We start from the raw sequence: 24,334 nt of genomic DNA, 5'->3' as shown, positions 1-24,334 counted from the left end.
TGGACCCCTTCCAATTCAGATGCAATTCATCCTTATTATACAGGACACTTCTACCCAGAAGAACAAAGAAAATTTACATCACTAGAACAGGCCCTTCGGCCCTCCAATCTAAAAGCTGAAGTTATAAATTGGAGAAAGGCCAATTTTGACGGTATTAAGCAAGAAATTTCGAGAGCTGATTGGAGGCAGATGTTCGCAGGTAAAGGGATGGCTGGAAAATGGGAAGCCTTCAGAAATGAGATTACGAGAATCCAGAGAAAGTATATTCCTGTCAGGGTGAAAGGGAATGCTGGTAGGTATAGGGAATGCTGGATGATTAAAGAAAGTAAGGGTTTGGTTAAGAAAAAGAAGGAAGCATATGTCAGGTATAGACAGGATAGATCGAGTGAATCCTCAGAGTATAAAGGAAATAGGAGTATACTTAAGAGGGAAATCAGGAGGGCAAAACGGGGACATGAGATAGCTTTGGCAAATAGAATTAAGGAGAATCCAAAGGGTTTTTACAAATATATTAAGGACAAAAGGGTAACTAGGGAGAGAATAGGGGCCCTCAAAGATCAGCATGGTGGCTTTTGTGTGGAGCGACAGAAAATGGGGGAGATCAAATGAATATTTTGCATCAGTATTTACTGTGGAAAAGGATATGGAAGATATAGACTGTAGGGAAATAGATGGTGACATCTTGCAAAATGTCCATATTACAGAGGAGGAAGTGCTGAATGTCTTGAAACAGTTAAAGGTGGATAAATCCCCAGGACCTGATCAGGTGTACCCGAGAACTCTGTGGGAAGGTAGAGAAGTGATTGCTGAGCCTCTTGCTGAGATATTTGTATCATCAATAGTCACAGGTGAGGTGCTGGAAGACTGGAGGTTGGCAAACGTGGTGCCACTGTTTAAGAAGAGCGGTAAAGACAAGCCAGGGAACTATAGACCGGTGAGCCTGACGTCGGTGGTGGGCAAGTTGTTGGAGGGAATCCTGAGGGACAGGATGTACATGTATTTGGAAAGGCAAGGACTGATTCAGGATAGTCAACATGGCTTTGTGCGTGGGAAATCATGTCTCACAAACTTGATTTGAGTTTTTTGAAGAAGTAACAAAGAAGATTGAATGCAGATCAGTAGATGTGATCTTTATAGACTTCAGTGAGGCGTTCGACAAGGTTCCCCATGGGAGACTGATTAGCAAGGTTAGATCTCATGGAATACAGGGAGAACTAGCCATTTGGATACAGAACTGGCTCAAAAGGTAGAAGTGATGGTGGAGGGTTGTTTTTCAGCCTGGAGGCCTGTGACCAGTGGAGTGCCACAAGAATCGGTGCTGGGTCCTCTACTTTTTGTCATTTACATAAATGATTTGGATGCGAGCATAAGAGGTACAGTTAGTAAGTTTGTAGATGACACTAAAATTGGAGGTGGACAGCAAAGAGGGTTACCTCCACTTACAACAGGATCTGGACCAGATGCGCCAATGGGCTGAGAAGTGGCAGATGGAGTTTAATTTAGATAAATGCAAGGTGCTGCATTTTGGGAAAGCAAATCTGAGCAGGACTTATATACTTAATGGTAAGGTCCTAGGGAGTGTTGCTGAACAAGGAGACCTTGGAGTGCAGGTTCATAGCTCCTTGAAAGTGGAGTCGCAGGTAGATAGGATAGTGAAGAAGGCATTTGGTATGCTTTCCTTTATTGGTCAGAGTACCGAGTACAGGAGTTGGGACGTCATGTTACGGCTGTACAGGACATTGGTTAGGCCACTGTTGGAATATGGTGTACAATTCTGGTCTCCTTCCTATCGGAAAGATGTTGTGAAACTGGAAAGGGTTCAGAAAAGATTTCCAAGGATGTTGCCAGGGTTGGAGGATTTGAGCTACAGGGAGAGGCTGAACAGGCTGGGGCTGTTTTCCCTGGAGCGTCGGAGGCTGAAGAGTGACCTTCTAGAGGTTTACAAAATTATGAGGGGCATGGATAGGATAAATAGAGAAAATCTTCTCCCTGGGGTCAGGGAGTCCAGAACTAGAGGGCATAGGTTTAGGGTGAGAGGGGAAAGATATAAAAGACCTAAGGGGCAACTTTTTCACACAGAGGGTGGTACGTGTATGGAATGAGCTGCCAGAGGATGTGGTGGAGGCTGGTACAATTGCAACATTTAAGAGGCATTTGGATGGGTTTGGAGGGATATGGGCTGGGTGTTGGCAGATGGGACTAATCTGGTTGGCATGGACAGGTTGGACCGAAGGGTTTGTTTGCATGCTGTACATCTCGGACTCTACTCATGCATTTGTCCAAATGGATCTTAAATAAATCTACCGTGCCTGCCTCTACCACCTCTGCTGGTAATGCATTCCAAATGCCCACCACCCTCTGTGAAGTACTTACCACGTGTATCCCCCCTTAAACTTTCTACCTCTCACCTTTAAAGCGTGACCTCTCATTATGAAATCCTTCACTTTGGGGAAAAAAACTTGTCTCTATCCACCCTCTCGATACCCTCAATGATTTTTTAAACTTCAAATCAGGTCGCCCCTCAACCTTTTTTTTTAATGAAAATAAACTTAACCTACTCAAACTTTCCATACCAGGCAACATCCTCGTAAACCTTCTCTGCACCCTCTCCAAAGCGTCCGAATCCTTCTGGTAATGCAGCATCCAGAACTGTACACAGAGATCTTAATGATCTGACAATGTAAATCCCTGCCCCAGCTCCTCAGCCATGCATTCACCTGTCCTGTCCTATTTCTACTCACTAGCACATGGCACCTTGAGTAATCCAGATCTTACTACACACAAGAACCTACTTTAACTTTCTGCCCAATTTTCTATATACTCTCTGCAGAACCTTGTCCCTTTTTCTACATCATTGATACCAACGTGTACAACCTCTGCTGGTCACACTACCATTTGAAAATATTCTGCACCCTCAGATAGCCTTGACCCTGGCACCTGTTGGTGTAACAATTCTGATGTCTGTCAGCTGCAAAAACATCTGTCTGTGCTTAATTCCAATCCTAATATCACCAAATTTACAGATGACAGCTGTGAGGAGGATGCAAAGATACTTCAACTTGATTTGAATAAGTTGAAAGAGTGGACAAATGCATGGCAGATGCAGCACAAACAAGGCAGATGATCTAAATGGTGTTAGATTGGGAAAGGTCAAATGAGACTTCTATTAACTTGTATACTAGTACCTGAAAGTAAGCACACGGGTGCAGGTATTAAAGGCAGCAAATGGTATACAGTAGCATATACGCAGTTGCACTAAAACATATAGGTGAGACTACACTGGAGTAGTGTATTTAGTTCTGGTCTCCGTATGTCAGGAGGGGTGTTCTGGCTATGAAGGAAGTGCAATGAAGTATTCCAGATTGACATATATGAAGTGGGAGAAAACATGGCATAAAAACCAGCAGAGACTTGTGGGGCCAAATAGCATATTTCTATCCAAATACAAACAATTGTGTATAATATTGTTTAAAAATTAAAATTACTCAGCTTATTGCTTTTAAAGATGCAGCTCTGCTTAGAAATCACTAGCTGCAAGTTTAAAAAAATTGAACAATTTAAATCTGCAATTCAAAGCACAGGTTTTCAGTGCTGACAAGTAGCATTTGTTTTATTATTAGCTTAATGTTTAACATCTCACTACCATTAAAAGTGCATCATGCAGTGGTAACTAGATAAAAGTGAAAGTGGGAAGCCCAGTACAACATTTTAATAGGAATGGATGAAACAGCTAAATTTACACAAGCTGTGACAAACAAGTTGAGCATTAGATCAAGATGATCACTAAAAGTGGATTCTAGCAGAATGCTTTCACAACCAATTTTAAAACAATCAGTGATGTCTATTCCTGATCTTGTTTTCTATCCCACTGTTCAAAAAAGGCTTTATTTACAATTTGATTTTGCTATACAAGTTTTGTAAGAAGTCAGAATAACATTCCAAGTCTTGTTCCCATCATTAGCATTATTGATGATATCAATACAGTATGGAACCAAACTGAAAATCTCATCCAATTCTCAGTTTTTAATAAAAAGATGAAGTCAATAATAGCATAAGCTAAAATTTGTTTAGTGCAGGGTTTGGTGGGGGAACAACAGGACAGATGAATAATGTCTTGATCAGTTTGAACAATCCTACAGAAAGTATATGAACACAGACAAAGAGGGAGGAAAGGATTTAGCTTGATAAATTTATTCTCAATAAGGAGTAGCATGCCAACCCTCACTGTTCAGACTTTAATAATAGTTAATTGATACCAAGCTATTCCTTATCAAAGTGATTTGCCTTTAGATTTTGGAAACTACTGTACTTCCAAAACATCAAAGCCATTTTTAAAAAATTCAAATGTGATGATTTTTTAAAAACATCCTTTGGTACTAAATGTTTTGCATAGCCACTTTGAAGGAGATTGCTTTATGACCAAAATAAAACATACTAAAAACATTTTAATTAAAAAGAAGCCATTCCACTTTTCATATAGCTCAAATCGTATAAGATATTTTCACTTAGCAGCTGCCTACATAGGAATAATAGCAAGATGATTTAGTCTTTCACTTCAGTGCATTTAACATTTTCCGATTACAAGACCAAATAGTTGATTTTATTGATTGCATTGAATTTTGTACTAGTCATGTAATAAGACAAAAGAGGTAAATTGAAATTGCCAGAACAAAATTTTACAAACACCCAGAAAAGAAAATGATAGCATTTTGGACATTTGATCAGGGCTGAAAAGCTAGAGATATTTATCCAGAAGGGCAAAATGGAAGGCAGCAAAAGAGTTGACTTTGATGTACTGTGTTCGAAGACCGCTGTCTCAATTTTTTCAGTCGAACTACTGTGAATGTGCGAGGTTGGTGCAAAATGCGGATATTCGACGAGTCAACAAGTGAATATTAACTACTTTTCTTTTCTTCTGGCGGACATTTTAAAAGTGAGTGTTCAAAATTTAATACAAATTAAATTGAAAAGACAAACTAAGTGAATACAGATTTCTCCACTGAAAACTCAATGGAATTATATAAATCGTTCAAAGGATTTTCGATACTGCAAACATTATCGAATCAGTTAAACCCCAAATACTAAATTGAAAAATCACAAACAATGTTCATATTAAATGAACAATTTATTAAGCACCTCAAAGCATACAGTATTCACCAACAGGATATTAAAAATGACAAGGCCACATTACATGTTGAGAAGTCGACATTTTAAACAAAACATTCAGTTCACCTGAAAGGTCTTATGAAACTAGAACAGTTTCTCTACCCACGCGCGATGCGTAGCTTCCTGACTTCTTCGAGCATTCTGTTATTATTTCGGGGGAAGGGGACTAAGTGAAGGAAAAACCGCCGGTATGGACCTGATAAATCGGAGCACTTCGACTACATTTCCTCATTCGCTTTTCGGAGTTTTCCCCATTACGGACGTAACCCTAAAAATGATCTGAATAATTAAAAAATGTCTACACACAACTAAAATTCACCCATTTAAGTCTTGCGTAAAGGACTGCGACCCCGTCTCCCAGAGAGAGCATAACATTCCACCCCAGACATTTCAGGACCTTCAAATGTACAGAGTCCTTGACATCCAGATAGTAACACACCTCCTACGCATAATGTTCCCAGACATACAACCGCCAAGATTTACCATTCCTCTGCCAATACTTCTCTGCTACACAAATCTCAAACTCTCATGTTTATCCATTGCTCAGCATATCGCCACAACTGAGCCACTAGGCTAATTTTTTTTTAAATTGGTAGATTTAGTTGGAGGATGAATGCCCACCATCTCCCGGCCAGGAAGAAAAATCAAGGTCAAGTCGGTCCAACTTATACGCCTCCCTTGAGTAGCCACTACTTCCTACTTTTCGAGCATTCACTAGCTTCCAGCCGCCCATTCCCCTCAACTCCTGCCACGCCTGCGCATCACAAACAACTCGCGCTTCCAGCACCCAGCAACAGGTCGCCGACATTACCCTGACCAGTCTCTCGTTCCCCTCACCCATCACACCAAAAGTCTCCACTGCGCCTGCGCCAACCCTCCCACCATCCATCACACAGAAACGGTGCAAACCGAGGCGTTCCCGGGGCCTGCGCCAGCCTTTTCTCCCCTCCCCCACCGAAACTACTCAGAGCGCCTGCGTTAACCCATCCCCCAACTCTGCGATCGCCCCCACACACAGCTATCTAACAGAAGCAATAAGGGCGCCTGCGCGAATTCTTCCTTTTCTCCCCCTCCCCTCCTCCACCACCCACACACAACGAAAGTGCTCACAGCGCCCGGAGGCAGCCCAACCCCCCCTCCCCCTCATCTCAGTCATTGACAGCAAACCATTCCCTCCGCAAACAGCCGCTGCATACTCCAGCGCCTGCGTGCCATTTCTCGAGCAGCCGTAAGCTTCCTCCCAGATAAGAAAAATACTGCACCAGCTTCGTCCACCAAAATATCGCCTCAAATTATTTATTACAGATCACCCCCCCCCCCAACCTCACCACTATCGACACCAACGAAATTCAGTACTTTACAAATTTTACCAACCTCTCCTTTTAATTAATTGAGCGAAACGAAAGTAGCATGGGGTGGGGGAAGGAGGGTTGGGCAGGTTTTTAAAAAAAACACTGCGAGACTTTTCACGCGAATTTTCTACAAGATCGACGCAACGACAAGTCGTTCTTTCACTCACTGCAGAGAGCCCCAGGTTTTTCTAGAACATTCCAGTCTGTTCGGAGACGTTACGTCACGGGATTGTGAAGCGTCGCCAGTGGATGCCGGGAACGAGAGTCGGAGCTGTCGTTAATTCTCCAACTGAGGGAGCTGGACACGGGGGGGGCGGGTGGATGAGAAACATACCCATCGGTAACTTACCTGGGAGAATCGAACCGATATTTATCTACACGTACATTTGTACAAAGCGGACGATCCTTTTTTTTTCAAAAAGAAATTATAAACCGCCGAAAGGGCCGGGCCGAGCTCCGGAAACTGACCAATCGGCGGACCCGTAACAAAAGTCTTCGGCTGGCGGGTCACGTGAGGGGGCTTCGTCCAATCGGGGGAAACGTTGGGCCCGCGGAAAGTCAAAGGCCGTCCCGGAGATGGAACCTTATCAAAGGTCTCGCCGTTTATAATTTCTCTCTTTATGGTATTAATATGTGTATGTATTATCACTTATTTTTAAAAGCAACACAACGATACAGCGAGCGTCTTGCTTTCCCGGTGGGTGTACAGAGGTTTTGTTTTTAAAAAGAATTCCTTCCCTTCCCCGCCCCCCCCCTTCCCTCTCCGGTCCAGCAATTTTTAACGCGTTTCTTCCTACGTCCCTCCGAGAAGGTAAAAGGCCGACCCAGTGAACTGATGTATGCTTTAACGGCAACGCTTTTCACGAAAGCGCAGGCCTGCGACAGTAATCGGCTTATAACGTGTTGTGAATGAAATAAGAAGGCGTGTGAGAGCCTGTCCTACTCTTTTGGTCCAAGCCGTCCATCTGCGTCCTTTTCACTTTTCTTTGGTGGGGGTGTGTGGCCAAACCTGTTCCGAATGTTTTTGTTTTAATTTTTTTTGTTGTTTTGTTTGATTCCAGTACTCCCACACCCTCTTCCTGCAGTCTCCCTCACGATTCTGGAGTAAATGTTTGCACAGAAAACAACTGTATGAGGATGACTGCAGGGAAACGTTTTTTCTTAATTTGCTGCTGCCTGTGAGCTTTTTGATGCTGTTGACCGGATTGGTTTTGTGTTGAAGGAAAGCGGTCTTCTATCACTCATTTGAAAGAGAACAGTTTCTCTTTGATGCTGTAGTTTTGAGGCACGGCAGTGGTGACGCGTCTTGTGCTGAATTAAAATGGCTTTATGCTTATAATGGCTTGGTGGTAAGTATTGTATGTGGGTTGCCCGAATCCGTTTGGCAAATAATGTTAGTAATCTCATAATAGGCTGCTGCTGCAATCAGAGGAAGAAACTGAGACTGACCAACCATTTCATTAAGTGTTGGATGACCGAATCACAGGTTGGTTCAGGATCATTCTAGAAGGACAAAAGGGAAAGTAATTCAAATCTGTCGATAATTAGATGAAGGTTTTTAAAATAATGAGTGACTCTAAAAACGTATTGAGTAAATAAGGGGTCTAGCGAATAGCGTTAATTCTGTAAATTTGATTACGATGAAGCAGTCTGGTAGTGCGAATTACAATTCTCTCGGGAATGCAGACATTTTAAAGCTTCGTAAATCGTGACTTTTGTGCGTGTGCGTCTGTGAAATCAGATTTGGTTCGCAGAGAGAATCGGGACCAGTTTAGTAAACAGGAAATGGTTTTGTGTTCCTTTTAAAGCTTTATTTATAGCGGCATAAAAGTGTTATGCGCAAAATTATGCTATTTCAATAAGACTAAAATGAGCTCTTGGAATGACATTATGTGGCTTAAAATGAGGGAATCGGAACACCACACACTGCAGACTCTTTACTGCCCCAATGACATTATTTTATCTGCTCCCCCCGCCCCCAACACAAAATACGCAAGACACAAAGAAGAAAGCATTTTTGTACTTGGTCATTTACATAGAATGCAAATATGTTGGACATTGTTTCTCGCCAGAGGCATTTTCATTTCTGCCTTTTAGAATAATGATCTCAAATGTTTAGGGAGCTTCCAGGCTTTAGTCGTTGGTGTTTAAGATTTTTCTTCCTCAGCGATTTGGTGGAAAAATACTATTTGAAGTACCTTAAGTAGGAGCCAATCTCACTTTCTTTCGGCCTCGAATTTGAATTGTATTGGGTCATAAGTCAAAGGGTTTGATTTTTAAGCAGCTAAGTTTGTTAGCTGTGCTGAAGGGTGTTTTCTTAGTTAATTTTATGACATTCCTCAAATGTAGGAGAAATATGGCATTGAGGCCAGGTTTGCAAGATTAAACAAAGTTTTCTGATTTTTCAAAAGAAAATATATTACACCTGGCTGACACCCATGAGATCACTTCTGCTGCAATAACCTAATTTTACCTCCACCTGCATTGTCAGTGCCAAAGCTGTTTCTATGCCTCACAAATAACTACCAGTCTGATTAATCTTGGATGAGTCATTGTTTTCTTTAAATATTAGTGAAATTAAACAATGAACGTTGTGGTAAACCTGACCCGTATTTATAGATAATGTCACTGGGGTCGTGTACAAATGAAAAACAAAATCTTATGTAGCCCTGAAGCTAAAATAGTTGACTGAGAACTGAAGAAGAAAACATTGGAAGAGATCTACTGCTTGGGGACAGATATAAAAATCAAAATCAGATTGACTGCACTCCTTCAATGAAAAGTGTTTTGCTGAATCATTAGATTGTTTGAGAGTTGAATTTCTTTAAGATTGATAAAACTGAATCTTTTTCTTTTAGATTGTCGCTATCACTTCTCTAACTTTAGCTCCATTAGTCTTATAAATTTAAATCTAGAATTACTATGTCCACATGTTCTTTTAGTTGAACATTTACAGATCAGAGGGCGATGTTTCAGTCCATTTCCCATGCTAACTCCACTTGAAAAACGAATTTACTGAATCCTGTGCTCTTTCCAGCTGCTGCGTTTATCTGCCTTTGGCCCCACCTCTTCCTTATTGCAAATTCCTAGTCTGTTGTTTTCTCACCACAAGAATTGTGAATCCTCCCAATACTTTATTTAGAGAACTTTACTGAGGTAAACTAATGGAACAATACCCATAGTGCTTATATCTATTTACATTTGAGTACAGATGGTCATTGACTGTCGACATGCTTACCAATAAAACACAAAACCTGATCCTGTACTCATCAGATGAATAAAAGCATACTTCACCAAGGTGGTGAAAAGGATTAGACTTTTAATAAATACTGATTGCATATGGTTTGCAAAGTTATTGAGTATTTTGTGGAATAATTGCAGGGAATAGAGAGCAACTTTGTCCAATTAAAAATAAATGTGCATTTAATGTTGAAGGTAAATTTTTGTTTGTTGGTGAGATTAAATTCAAAGTTCAGTTTTGAAGATTTTTTATGTTGTCTAACAATGTGTATTAGTTTTGGTTTCTTCAAAGAATTTTGTAATGTCGCGATCATTAATTCCTTCTATGTATATCTTTGCAATAAGACAGCCTTCAAAAATAATTCATTGGAATTTTATTCACTTCTAAGCGGAGAAAAATTAGTGTTTGCAGTACAAATCGTAAACAAACTCAGACTATCAATGTTGAATCTAGGATGAATGAGTTTACATATTCTGTTTTTTGCACTGCATTTTATCTCCTCAAGAAGTGGATGATAATTTAGAGCATAGAAAATTTCTATCAGTATCTAAGGATACTGCCAGGTAGGAGTTGTTTCTTTCCACTATCAATATCTTTTAAGTCAACCTCAAGCGATCAGCCTTGTTGCAAAAAGCATGTTCACATTTTCCATATCAGCACATTTTGTGGATTGCCAGTTTGTGTGGTTGGTATTTAATTTAATTGTCAATCTACAATTGCTATTAATAGAATTAATGTGATACCTAAAACTCACATTGGACTCTTAAAATTAAGATTTCTCATCTTTCTACATTTTCTTTGTAAACGTTAAATTACTTTTTATAAGATAATGTGCTTGAGGGACACAGTATTACATGTCACTCTAAACATTTAATATTGAAATAATTTAGAAAGATAATGCTACAGTATTGTTTTCTTCTGCATTATAGAAAGAGGAAATATATTTGCCAGGCAAAAAATAAGGTAGAGAAACCCAATTGGATAGACTCTGAAAAGGGTGATAAGGATAACACAAAAAACCCATGTTTTGGGTGTTAAAATAAATGGACCAGCAATTTAGGAAATGAATAGAAAACCCAAGATATGCAAATGGTCTACTTAATAGAAGAATCAATTTGTATTTTAAACTCTGGTAAGTCTACCATTTTGTGAAGGGTCAGGCTAAGTAGACAATGTAATTTCCAATTTGCTTGCAGTCTGATCCAGTGCCTCAAGTAGCATGGTATAATGGATGCTCTTGGCTTAGTCATGTATATCAATCTATTTGATCCAGTCATTATACAAGATAGATGGGAAACAGATCGGCGAATAACAGATACAAAGGAAACAAGATACTGTATAATGTTATGTTTCTCTTCAGAGAAAGTCTGCTTTATAAATACTTGCATAGCATACAAGCATATTTGATTTTGAATGATTTGGAGACACTGGTGTTGGACTGGGGTGTACAAACTTAAAAATCACACACCAGGTTATAGTCCAACAGGTTTATTTGGAAGCACTAGCTTTCGGAGCGCTGCTCCTTCATCAGGTGATTGTGGAGTATAAGACGTAAGACACAGAATTTATAGCAAAAGTTTATAGTGTGATGTAATTGAAATTATATATTGAAAAAGATCGGATTGTTTGTTAAATCTCTCATCTTTTTAGAATGACCATGTTGGTTTCGGTTTCAGTTTTTTCATATGTAAATTGCAAAACTTTTCTTTTTCTCAAGTACATTTTAACAATTGATTAGATTAGATTCCCCTACAGTGTGGAAACGGGCCCTTTGGCCTAATAAATCCACACTGACCCATTTCCCTCTGACTAATTCATCTAACATTATGGGCTCTTTAACATGGCCACTTCACCTGACCTGCATATCTTTGGACTGTCGAATGAAACCCACGCAGACAAGGGGAGAATGTGCAAACTCTACACAGACAATTGCCTGAGGCTGGAAGCAAACCTGGTTCCCTGGCGGTGTGAAGCAGCAGTGCCAACCACTGAGCCACCATGCTGCCCAGTTGGTATCATGTCAGCCCAGATAAGGTATTGAAGATGTTAACCCTGCCGCCATGCACGCATAATCATGTAAGTTTGTGGGGTGATTTTGTACTTGCAGAAATACATTTCACTTTGCTCAAACTACATAAATCCATTAAGATTCTGTAAATCTGTTTTTTTAAGGTTAGAATCAGTCTGACCATTGTGGCACAGATGGCCTCATAGGGAGTTAACACCTTCAATACCTTATCTGGGCTGACATAACACCAATTGTTAAAGTGCACTTGAGGGTATACCTTTTTTTTAAAAAAAAATTGTAAATTACGTATGAAAGAACTGAAATCAGCATGGTCATTCTAAAAGATGAGAGACTTAACAAGCAATCCAGGTCATTTTCAATATATAATTTCAGTTACATCACACTGAAACCGTTTGCTATAAATTCTGTGTCTTTCAATCTTATTCTCTACAATCACCTGAAGAAGGAGCAGTGCTCAGAAAGCTAGTACTTCCAAATAAACCTGTTGGACTATAACCTGGTGTTGTGATTTTTAACTTTATTTTGAATGCCACGTAATCATGTTTGGGTTTAATGGCTGCCCTCTTTTGAAAGGCATTCAAACACCTGCTTCATAAATATCTGGCTGTGTTTCATTTTAATATTACGCCTAGATTTTCAAGCAAAATGGGGGTCTTCAGATTTGTCGTGTGCATCGTCTTGGTGTCATCACTTCCAATTGACGTGTAGTTTTTGTAACTCTTTTATGCCAGAGGAAGTTATTTCCATGCTGTACATCTCTAATACTTTGTGAGGTTTGTGATTTCTATGGCTGCCCTTGCCAGGCTCATGGAATAAAGATCAATTTTTTTAAAAGTAGAAACTTTTATTGGTATGGTAGTTTGTATGTTTTATATTTTCAGATATAGTTAGAGTTCAGTAATGTTGATGTACTAGACAAGAATCAAAATTCAGCTGATTTCTGACCTTGTCAAACATTTGTATACAGGTGGTTATCCTATAGCATGTATTCCTGCAACATGAATTGGTTGTAACACGATTGCTGAATTTAGGACGTTTTTTATAAAACCTCAAACTTACCCTGCCTGTATTGGCTGTGACACAATTTGGGGCCCAGTAGTTTAAATGGTGCTGGTATTGCATGATTTTCTTATAAAGCAAGATCGCATATGAGAGATGGCTTTATAAGAGAACTACCTGTATTTGTTTTTCATATGGGACTCTGGATAGCAACCAAACCATGTGTTTCAAACCCCCCCCCCCCCCCCCCCCCCCCCACCATTACCCTACTGAAATCTATTTTCTCTGCAGCTTTTAGATCCATTCTGGAACATGCTAAAACACTATGATGGGCACTGTATTGGAAAAGGGCTCTAGTTAGTTCTGCATGTTTTCTTTGTGTTTTATTGATGTTTCCTTCTCCTCCCTGACCATTTTGCCAGAGAAAGAATTGTGCTGCTAGTTATTAGGGTCTGACCACAAAATTTTAAGGGCAGTATTTTTTTCCCTATGAGATGGCTAATTGTTTCCTTCCTGTTACAATTTTTTAAAGTTGTGAAAATGGTGTGAACAGACAAGATACATACTGCACAAGGCCAAAAAAGGAGGATAAAGTGAAAATGAAGATAGTGGAATCTAGTAAGCTATGATCAAATGATACTTGTCATTGCCAGGTTAACTTAGCTAATATTGAGAATAGAGGGGTTGTTCTGAGAGGTTGAGTAGGTTGGGCCTGTGCTCATTGAAATGTAGAAGAATGAGAGAGAAATTTATTGAAGCATCAGATTCTTAGGAGGCTTGATAATGTAGGTGTGAAAAGATTGTTTCCCTTTGTGAGAGAGTCACACATTTAAGACAGTGATGAAGAAGAATGTCTTCTCTGGAGTATAGTAATTCTGGAATTCTTTACCACAGCAAGCTGTTGAGGCTAGATAGTTAAGTATATCAAGGCTGCGACAGTTTCAGTCAGTAAGAGAATTCTGTGCGGAAAGAAAACAGGAGATATTCGAGCAGCCTGAAGGTTGAGAGAAAAGTAGCTCAAAATACATTTTGTAAATTTTAAGGTCAGGATTAGTTATTGCATGGTGAGCCTTTAATCAGTGTTGTTGATTGTCAGAAAAAAGTTTGCTAAAGTTGCCATACTTAACGTGGGTATTGGCTAGCAATTTACTACCTATCACTAGTTACACTACAGATAATAGAATGTCTTCTTGTGCAGTTGCCGTTCCCCTGGTGACACTGGGCTACTCTGCTGAGTGGGATGAAGAATTTTGACAGGTGGGGATACTTGTCCAAAGTCTCAGATCTGATATGGTTGTGATGTTTGTATTGATTTTTCTTTATTGTCCTTGGAGCTCTTGAGTTCAGGAGATACTTTGCATAAACTCACCAAGACTAGTTTCAATGTCCTATGCTGGGCGTAGATACTCTAGCTTGGAGGTACTAGTCAGGTAGATAGTATCAAATTAGTAGTTGGCCATATCCAGGCTAGTAAGAGTATTTATTCTCATTCCTGACTCCTGTCATGTCAGTATTGGACAGGGTTTAGGACCTTGTGGTGGATGGTTCATCTAGAGAAGTTTTCTTTAGCATTTATTTAGTTTGAATTGAATGTTAATTCCTAGTGTTAGGAGCCAGTAATGTTTTGTTTAGTTTTTTTGAAATCACTTGAGATGTGGGTGTTACCACCTGGTCACTGTTTATTGCCTGTGTCCCTGACTACCCTTGAAGGTGCTGTTCAGCTGCCCTCCTGAGCAGCTGCAAAAGGCTTTTATGCTATTTTGTTAAATAATGGCACAGGCTTCAGGGGCTGAATAGATGAGAGTGGTGCTAGAAAAGCACAGCAGGTTAAGCAGCATCCGAGGAGCAGGAAAATCGACGTTTCGGGCAAAAGCCTTTATTCCCGATGAAGGGCTTTTGCCTGAAACGTCAATTTTCCTGCTCCTTGGATGCGGCCTGATCTGTGTTTTTCCAGCACTGCTCTAATCTAGACTCTGGTTTCCAGCATCTGCAATCCTTGTTTTTACCGTCAGGGGATGAATATCCTACTCCTGTGCCTGTTTCATATTGTCTGATGGACACTGACATCTAAGGGGGAAGTGCCAAAAGATCTGTTCTCAGCACCAGTTGCTGAATCTATGCATGTAGGTGCAGTAGGCAGTGAAGAAGTGGAATGGTATGTTGGCCTTCATAGTGAGAGGATTGGACTACAGACTGATGAGTGTTTTACTCCAAAAATCAAGTGTGATGGAATAATCCTCACATGATAGTGGTGGGTAAGTTGTTGGAGGGAATCGTGAGGGACAGGACGTACATGTATTTGAAAAGACAAGAACTGATTAGGGCTAGTCAACATGGCTTTGTGCGTGGGAAATCATGTCTCACAAACTTGATGGAGTTTTTTGAAGAAGTAACACATTATTCATGAGGGCAGAGCAGTAGATGTGATCTATATGGACTTCATTAATGCATTCGACAGGGTTCCTCATGGGAGACTAGTTAGCAAGGTTAGATCTCATGGAATACAGGTAGAACTAGCCATTTAGATACAGAACTGGCTCGAAGGTAGATGACAGAGGGTCGTGGTGGAGGGTTGGTTTTCAAACTGGAGGTCTGTGACAAGTGGAGTGTCACAGAGATCAGTGCACTTTTGTCATTTTATATAAATGATTTGGATGTGTGCATGAGGTATAGTTATTGAGTTTGCAGATGGCGCCAAAGTTGGAGATGTAGTGGACAGCAAAGAAGGTTCCCTCAGATTATAATGGGATCTTGACCAGATGGGCCATTGGGCTGAGAAGTGGCAGATGGAGTTTAATTTAGATAAATGTGAGGTTTTGCATTTTGGAAAAGCATGTCTTAGGAGGACTTATACATTTAGTGGTAAGGTCCTGGGGAGACCTTCAACTCCATGTTCAAAGCTACTTGAAAGTAGAGTCGCAGGTAGATAGGATAGTGAAGAAGACATTTGGTATGCTTTCCTTTATTGGTCAGTACTGAGTACAGGAGTTGGGAGGTCATGATGTGGCTGTACCGGATACTAGTTAGGCGACATTTGGAATATTGCATGCAATTCTGTCATCCTATTGGAAGGATGTTGTGAAATTTGAAAGGGTTCAGAAAAGATTTACAAGGATGTTGCCGGGGTTGGAGGATTTGATCTACAGAGAGACGTTGAATAAGCTGGGGCTGCTTTCCCTGGAGCGTTGGAGGCTGAGGGGTGACCTTATAGAGATGTCTGTAATCATGAAGGGCATGGATGGGATAAATAGACAGACAGTCCTTTCCCTGGGGTGGGGTAGTCCAGAACTAGAGGACATAGGTTTAGGGTGAGAGGGGAAAGATTAGGTTGGGGTATTTTGTCGGTATAGATGGGTTGGACCAATTATTCTGTTTCCCTGCAGTATATCTCTGAGACTTGAGGTGGTAATGAGGTTTGTGATTTGTGTGGCTACTCTTGCCAGGCTGAAGGAAGGAATGAAGACCCGAATTGCCACTGGGGAGGAAATTCCATGATTGTGATCAATATTTACTAAAGGAATGAAGTCACAAGCTCCCAAGGCTTTTAAAAATGTTTTCTAGTGTACAGGGGTCAACAAAACAGTCTATACCACTTCCCATAAGTCTAGGAATTCATAAGATAAGTGTGAATTAAGTGATCAAATATGCATCTAAAATGTAAGACACAACCAAATAAGATTCTAAAATTTCTCAACAACCTGCCCAGACATTAGTGATTTACTGAGTCAAATCCTTCTAATCCTTTTCCTCCAAGCATTTAGCCTCTCTTTTCCCTCTGTAGCATCTCCAAATCTGTCTGGAGCTTCTGTCTGTAGTAAGTTGTCTGGCAACATTTCTGACATTGGTATTTTGTTAGAATGCAAAACTAATAAGTTTCAAGTTCGCACTAACCCACTAGTGGGAGCTTCCTGCTTGAAATTTTAATTTCTGATCTGCAGCTTACTATATTTCAAACCAGAGGTTAGTGAATCTGTGGCAATAAGTCATTTTGAATGTGTCTGAAGACAGATGGGTTCCTTGATTAGTTGGGGGAATAAGGGTTATGGGAAAGAGGGCAGGGGAAAGATGCTAGCCATGATTTGAATGGCAGAGCAGATTTGATGGATAGCATGGCCTAATTCGGCTCCTGTGTCTTATATATACTGTTTATCTGATTTTAGTTTGGCCTTGATGGAGGTTTACATTTGAACATGTTCTTCTTGTTTAAAGGTACTGCACAAATTCAGGATAGCTAGCTTTTGCCAAACATAATTTGATTTTGTTTTGACAAATGTTGTAGGTTTGCTGGTCTTAGTATTTTCCATATGTAATTTCTGTGAAGTTGAACTATCCAGTCTTCTGAATGCAATTTTGTCTCTCTTGACCAAGGAGCAAAAGAAAATATAGGAGAAATCCACCCTTGGAAACTAGAGTTTGCATATGACACAGAGTTGATTTGTGGTTATCTCGGAGTACAACAAGTTCTTGATCAGATGGACCAGTGGGCCGAGGAGTCGTAGATGGAGCTTAATTTTGATAACTAAGGTGCTGCATTTTGGAAAGTCTAGTCAGGACTTGTACGCTTAACGGTAAAGTCCTCGAGAGTGTTGCTGAACAAAGAGCATGGAATGAAGGTTCATAGTTCCTTGAAAGTGGAGTCACTGGTAGATAGGATAGTGAAGAAGGCGTTTGGTATGCTTGCTTTTTTATTGATCAGAGTATTGAGTATAGGAGTTGGGAGGTCATGTTGTAGCTGTAAGACATTGGTTAGGCCATTTTTGGAATATTGTGTGCGATTCTGGTCTCCCTCCTATGGGAAGGATGTTGTGAAACTTGAAAGGGTTCAGAAAAGATTTACAAGGATCTTACCAGGGTTGGAAGGTTTGAACTATAGGGAGAGTCTGGGACTGTTATCCTGGGAGCGTCAGAGGATGAGAGGTAAACTTTGTAGATGGTTTGTAAAACCATGAGGGGAAAGGATAGGGTGAATGGACAACGTCTTTGGGTGAGAGGGGAAAGATTTGAAAGGGACCTCAGAGGCAACTTTTCATGCAAAGGGTGGCAAGTGTATGGAATGAGCACTGGAGGTAAGTACAATTATAACATTTTAAAAGGCATCTGAGTGGGTATATAAATAGGGAAGGGTTTAGAGGGATATGGGCCAAGTGCAGGCAAATGGGATTAGATTAGTTTAGGATGTCTGGTCGGCAAAGAGTCTGTTCCCGTGCTTTGGAGAAATTTGAATTTTACAGTGTAGGCTGTTTGGAAAGCAGGTGTTTCATGAGCGGTGCCCCACCTAATGTCATGAACTTATATTCCAGAGTCTTTGTGGATAAATCTGTATTCTCTAGTTACATTACTGAAGTAGAACTTCTTTTCTAGAGATCATATTGATATAATGTGTAGTCTTTAATATGTTTCCCAGTTCTTTTCTGTCTTCCCTTTGCTGGGAATTTGATGCAAGAGATATGCCAATCAATACCAGTATTAACAGAATGTTTGTTTAAAATGGAGTTTGTTTTTTAAATTATTCATGGGGTCTTGGTGTAGCTGGCTTGGCCAACATTTATGCCCATCCCTAATGACCACATTATTAAAGGTCTGGATTCACGTGTAGGCCAGACCAGATCAGGGTCAAGGGTGATAGTGAACGTAGATATCTCTGACTATCAAAAGTAGTTTTGTGGTGGTCACTAGACTCTTAATTCCAGATTTTTACTGAGTTCAGTAAAACTCATCTATGTGGTGGGATTTGAATCTGGGTTCCCAGAACATGACCTGGAATTTTGGGTTAATCTTTCACTACCACGCCATTGCTGCCTCTGTATATACAAAAAGAAGAAAACACTATTTTGTTTCATTTGAAAATGGCTAAGGTTGTGGAAAGGCCAAAGATAACATTTGGCTTCAAAGCCAATTTCTGGTTGTCTGTATTCTTACCCATGTATAAAATCAAAAAGGTGTGCATTATGGTAACTTGAACCCTTCCAGCATGTAATCTCCGAGCACTTACCTAATTTTATGTTTTTACCAGTCTTAAATCTAAAGTATTTATTGGTTCACTGGTCTTCTGATACTTTCCAACTCTTTATATTCCTAACCAGCATTATCAATATCCCACTAACAACTGTTTTTCAAATTTTTCCTACTGTTAATCACATTGGGACAGGTTTCAGTCCATGATTAGCGAGAATTCCAAGGTCAATGAGTGGAGGGCAACAGCAGGCAAATTACATGCTACTCAAATGGTTTTTTGAAAGAAATTAAAATTAGCACAATACATTTGAGAATTCAAAATTAGCTTCCTATGTACAAACACGAATGTATGAAAAAATAAATTGGTTGAATGATGCCTTCTCCTACATCTTATGGTTATTTGAGAAAGTGGCATGTATTGCAGTAATGTGGATTGTGGCAGTATAAGCAGTGTGTTAAGACTCCAATGTGTGGGATTGAGTTAGCATCCCAGAATGAAGACATCTGGGAAATATGAGTCACTCCACGTCCTTTAAGTTGGACTGACATTAGAAAGGAGGAAGGACTGTCCAGATGATTTACTTGAGAGCACTGTCATATGGCATTGAGGTGTCTGTACATTCAAACAAGTTGATTTTCAGGTAATATAGGAGTGATTTGCCCTTGAGATCAAGACAGCGTTTGATGGATCATGGTCCTGAGGCCCTCTTGTAAAACTGCAAGTCAGTGGAGATCAGGATGCGTGTATTTTGTATGGTTTATGTCATGCCTGGCATAAAAACATTGTGTGTTATTCAGTCCCATACCTAGGAGCTCCTCTGGCCAGCTTTCTTCAAGTGATATATTAATAATCTTTCTACCAGAAGTCAGGCTAGTTACTGATAATTTGCACAGTGTTTATCTTCATTCCTAATTTTTGCCTATTCCTAATTGCCCTTAATCATTTTAGAGAGCACTTAAGAGTCAACCTACTGCAGATGAGGGAAGAATAGCAGGTTTATTTCTTTCAAAGACATTAGTGAAGCAAATGGGTTTTTAACAAAATTCTATAGTTGTCTTAGTCACCGAACTGAGATGCATGACCGTAGATCCAAGACTTTTTCTTTAATCAGTTCAAACTTCACCAATTGCCATGATGGGATTTAAACTCACGTCCCAAGATCATTAGCTATACAGCTGGATTATTAGCACAGTGGCACTGCACCAGACCGCCCAAACATGTTTTTGTATTGCACTTTGTTTATGGTGCTCTCGTGAACTTTGCATCTATATTATAGGAACCATATAATGTTGTTTTGGATGGCTTTATGAGAGTTGCAGAGCACAGAAGCTCACTTGTTCTGCTGTTCCACTAACATTAACTGTAACTATAAGGAAAATGAAGTTGTCTATCTATATGCAACCAGCTTTTGGTTGATGACAAGTGATATTTGAACTGTGTGTGGCGAGCAGTGTCAAAAAGATAACCTAACAATGATGTTTGGTGATATTACATTGCTGACGCCCACCAATAAGATAACGATGGTGGGGGTAAGAGCCATTTTACTTGAGTTCTTTCATGAGATGTCAGCATTACTGGACTAGCATTTGTTGACCACCTCTAATATCCTTTTGACAAGATGGTGGTCAACTGCTTTTATGAACCTTTGTAGTATGTTGTAGGTATTCCCACAGCACTGCTATAGGGGAGTCCCAAGAATTTGACCCAGCAGCTGTGAAGGAATGGCAATATAGTTCCAAACCAGGATGGTGTGTGATTTGGAGAGGAACTTGCAGGTTGGTAGTGTTCCCATAGTTTGCTGCCCTTGTTATTCAGGAACAGTCGTGTACTATATGAAGTCATTCTGAGTGTAGGGTCAAATCATTAATATTCTTAAGTGGCAGATTCACCTGATTATCCCACAAAGCTTGTCCATCATGTACAGGGAAAGAACCTGCAGTACAGTAGAACATTCTTCAGTTCTCAGGTGGGAGTTGCCCCAGCACAGGAACAGGCCTTTTGTCCCTCCAAACCTGTGGTGACACATTTTGCCCTTTCATTCTAAAACTGTCTTCACTTACAAGATCTATATTCCTCTATTCTCTTCCTATTTGTCCAGGTGCTGCTTGAAAGCTGCTATTGTCATCTTCCACCAACACCTCTGGCAGCGCATTCCATCCTATGTGTGAAAAACATGCCTCCACCATCTATTTTAAATACCCCCTCCCCCCAAACCGGTGTCCCCTATTAATTGACCCCTCCACCCTGGGGAAATGCCTCATACTTTCCACTCCATCTGTGCCACTCGCAGTCTTATAAACAAACAATCTATCCAACCTTTTTTGGCTAAAATCACCCATACCAATCAGCATCCTGGTAAACCATTTCTCTATCCTCTCTAAAGCATCCATGTCCTTTTGGTAGTGTGGTGACCAGAACTGTGTGCAATGTTCGAAGTGTGGTCTAACTAAAGTTCTATAAAGCTGCAGCATAATCTCCCACCATTATAATCAGTACCCCTTTCAATGAAAGCAAACATGCCATTGGCCTTTTCTTACTACCTTTTATACAGAAAACCTTGATTATCCAAACAAGATGGCGAGAAGTATTTTGTTCAGATAACGTTTTTACAGGACTTTGAGATCTTGTTCAGATAATCTGAAATTCGGATAATTGATGTTGTTCTGTATACCTGTGCTGCCACCTTCAGTGATCTGTGGACCTGCACACCTGGATCCCTCTGCATATCAATTCACTGTATAATTCCTGTACATGACCTTCCAAAATGTATTACCTCACAGTTGTCTGGATTAAGCTCCATGTGTTGTTTTTCTGCCCATGCTTCCAACTGATCTATATATCCTGTTATATCCTCTGACAGTCCTTCTCACTAACCGCAACTCTATCAATCTTTGTATTGTCTGCAAACTTGTTAATTAGAGCCGCTTTGTTTTCCTCCAAATCATTTATGTTGTCCATAAGTAGCAGAGGTCCTAGCACTGATCCCAATGGAACACCACTCGTCACAACCTTTCATTCTGAAAAGGATCCTTCCACTGCTACCCTCTGCTCCTGTAACTAATCTAGTTCTGTGAATCTTGCCACCTTTTATACCAGTCTGTCATGAGGGATCCTGTCAAAGGCTTTGCTGAAATCCATGTAGACTACATCAACAGTTTTTCCTCCTTCAGTCATCTTTGTCATCACCTCAAAAATTCAATCAGGTTAGTGAGACATGACCTCCTCCACATACAACCGTGTTGTCTTTTCACTAATAGCTTCATTTGTTTCTAAATGCATATTGATCTTGTCCCTAAGAATCTTTTCCAGTAATTTCCCTACCACTGCTGTGAAGCTCACAGGCCTGTAATTTCCTAAATTACCCCTGCTACCTTCTTAAACAATGGGATAACGTTGGCTGTTCTTCAGTCCTCTGTGACCTCACCTGTGGCCAAAGAGGGAACAAAGATGTGTGTCAATGCTCTAGCAACTTGTTCCCTTGCCTCCCTCAATATTCTGGGATAGATCCCATCAGGACCTAGGGCCTTATCTACCTTAATACTCTTCAAGATGCACAACGCCGCTTAGCACATTCAGTAACTTAGAATGGCCACCATGAATGTTTCATTTGAAGTGTTCTGTGTGGAGCATGTACTGCAGTACTGATAGCATTGTGGGTATCACTACATCAATGATTACAAAAGTGTATGAAAGAAACTTGCCACCACCTTCTCACAGACTGGGATGGGCACCTCATCCCTTTAATTTCTTTAAAAGACCTTGCCAAAGTTGACATGCTCCACCTTGCAGTCCCTTAAATTCTACCACTTTGTAGGGCAAGGACAGTATGCATTTAAAACACTTATGTTCCACACTGATTTGGACATGTATCACAATTATTTTGTTGTTGGGTCAGAGTCCTGGTGGAGGTTGTAAGGTAAAACAGATTTCAGTTATAAAAGATTCAAAAGTAATAAAGGTGAAAGGGAACTGTTTGCAGTCATAATCTAGAGTCTTAAGTGTGTTGACAACTTGGTGCCAGAAAGGGTTATTACCAAACATCTGGAAAGACAAAGTGAAATGAGCTAATGATAAGGAATGAGCGAAATCACGACACCAGTGTTGAGCAGAAGGAAATGCAGAATCTCTCAGTTCATATTTAGACTAATTCCCCCAGCATATGCTGAATAGGATGATAAGGGCAAACAGGTTGAAAAGGTGAATGCTCTTTTCTACATCATGTAATGCCATCAGTGTGAAACAAGAAGGAACTTTACTGTTGGGATGGAGGTACCTGAATCAGAATCCTCGTGGAAAGAATCAATCAAGCTAGATGGAGCTTTGGACTTGAAGGCTCAAAAATTTTTTAAGTGGTTGATGAATTTACAGTGATTTATGAACTATCCTTACTGCTCTTGGGCATTGAAGATGCATTTGCAGAAATTATTCTTATTTGGCTCCAGTTTTTTTTTGTCATTTGGCTTCCCCAGAAATTTTGATGGCGTGAGAATCCATTGTCTGCAGAAGTTACATAATTACAAAGAGGATAGGATCTTTGCAACAGCTTTTTTACACGTTGGCTACAAGAACAAAAAGATCTGGAGGTGTTTGTGCACAAATCTTTAAAAGTGGGAGGACAGCTCAACAAAGCAGTTAATAAAGTGTGTGTAATTCTGGCTTTATAAATAGGGTCCAAGAATTCAAAATCCAGGAGCTTTTGCAAAACATAAATAAAATACTAGTTTGACTCGAGCTGAAGTATTGTCCAATTCTGGGTATCACAATTTTGAAATTGGGTTCTTTGGAAAGTGAAGGTAATATAGTTTTGCAAATCAGGTTTTAAAGTTATGTTGGTAGACTGTATAAGCAGGGGCTCTCCTACTTGGAGCAGAGAACACCAAGAGTGCATTTGACTCCTGTGTTCAAAATCAGGAAAAGTTCATGTAGTTTATTTATTTATCCTGTTTCTAATAGCTGAAGAATAGATAGCCAAGGCTTCAAGCTTCTTGACTAAAGAGCAAGAGGAGACATGGAAAAAATATCATTCAGTGAATGGTTAAGATTTAGGAAGCACGAACAGAGGGTGGTGGAAACCGATTTAAGCCACGTTCTAAGGGTAATTGGCTAACATAGAATGCAAGGATATAGAAAAGAAACATGAATTGCACTAATTGACTTTCTCTCAAAATAAATTAGTACAAAGATGTAGAATCCGTAGGAGTGGTGGTAGATCTGGGGGATAAAAGGAAAGAACACTGCTCAGAGTAATCCATTGCCTCCCTAATAGTGGTGGATCTTTTACTTGAATTGTTTATTGTACCTGCCTCATCACCACAGATGAGATCAGGGAGTTTTTTTAAAAAAGGGACTAAATAAGAAATAGAGAAAATAAATTCAAGGTAAATTTGCAAGTAATATTAAGACAGACAGCAAGAGCTCCTTTTAAGGATATAAGAGGGCAGTGAGGCTAAAGTGGAAGATAGGCCCCTTAGGTTGAGGCTAGGGAAACCAGGAAATGACAGGTGTACACTCTGCAGAAGTCTTCACAGTAGAGAACACTAATAGAATTCTACAAATACTAAATAAGGGACAGTAGGAGGAAGGAAGGAAAT

At 40.1% G+C, this 24,334-nt stretch overlaps 2 protein-coding genes across 6 annotated transcripts in view; one reads left to right on the top strand and one right to left on the bottom strand.

Annotated features, from left to right (window-relative positions):
* Positions 1–6,888, bottom strand: part of acss2l (acyl-CoA synthetase short chain family member 2 like) — a 139,993-nt gene extending 133,105 nt beyond the window's left edge. Inside the window, exon 1 of the mRNA XM_072569867.1 lies at positions 6,868–6,888. The gene's annotated coding sequence lies outside the window, so the exon portion shown is untranslated. The remainder of the gene's footprint in view (positions 1–6,867) is intronic.
* ankrd12 (ankyrin repeat domain 12) overlaps positions 6,494–24,334 on the top strand; it is a 179,984-nt gene continuing 162,143 nt past the window's right edge. The window contains exon 1 of one of the 5 annotated variants that reach the window (XM_072569862.1): positions 6,494–7,111. The gene's annotated coding sequence lies outside the window, so the exon portion shown is untranslated. Of the gene's footprint in view, positions 7,216–7,391; positions 7,868–24,334 lie in introns of those variants that run through there. The other 4 variants (XM_072569858.1, XM_072569860.1, XM_072569859.1 and 1 more) reach the window with 4 other exon arrangements.

The sequence above is a fragment of the Chiloscyllium punctatum genome, chromosome 5, assembly GCF_047496795.1.
Source record: "Chiloscyllium punctatum isolate Juve2018m chromosome 5, sChiPun1.3, whole genome shotgun sequence".
Lineage (NCBI taxonomy): Eukaryota > Metazoa > Chordata > Chondrichthyes > Orectolobiformes > Hemiscylliidae > Chiloscyllium > Chiloscyllium punctatum.
The sequence above is the reverse complement of the archived record's forward strand: the minus strand, read 5'-3'. Positions and strand labels throughout refer to the sequence as shown.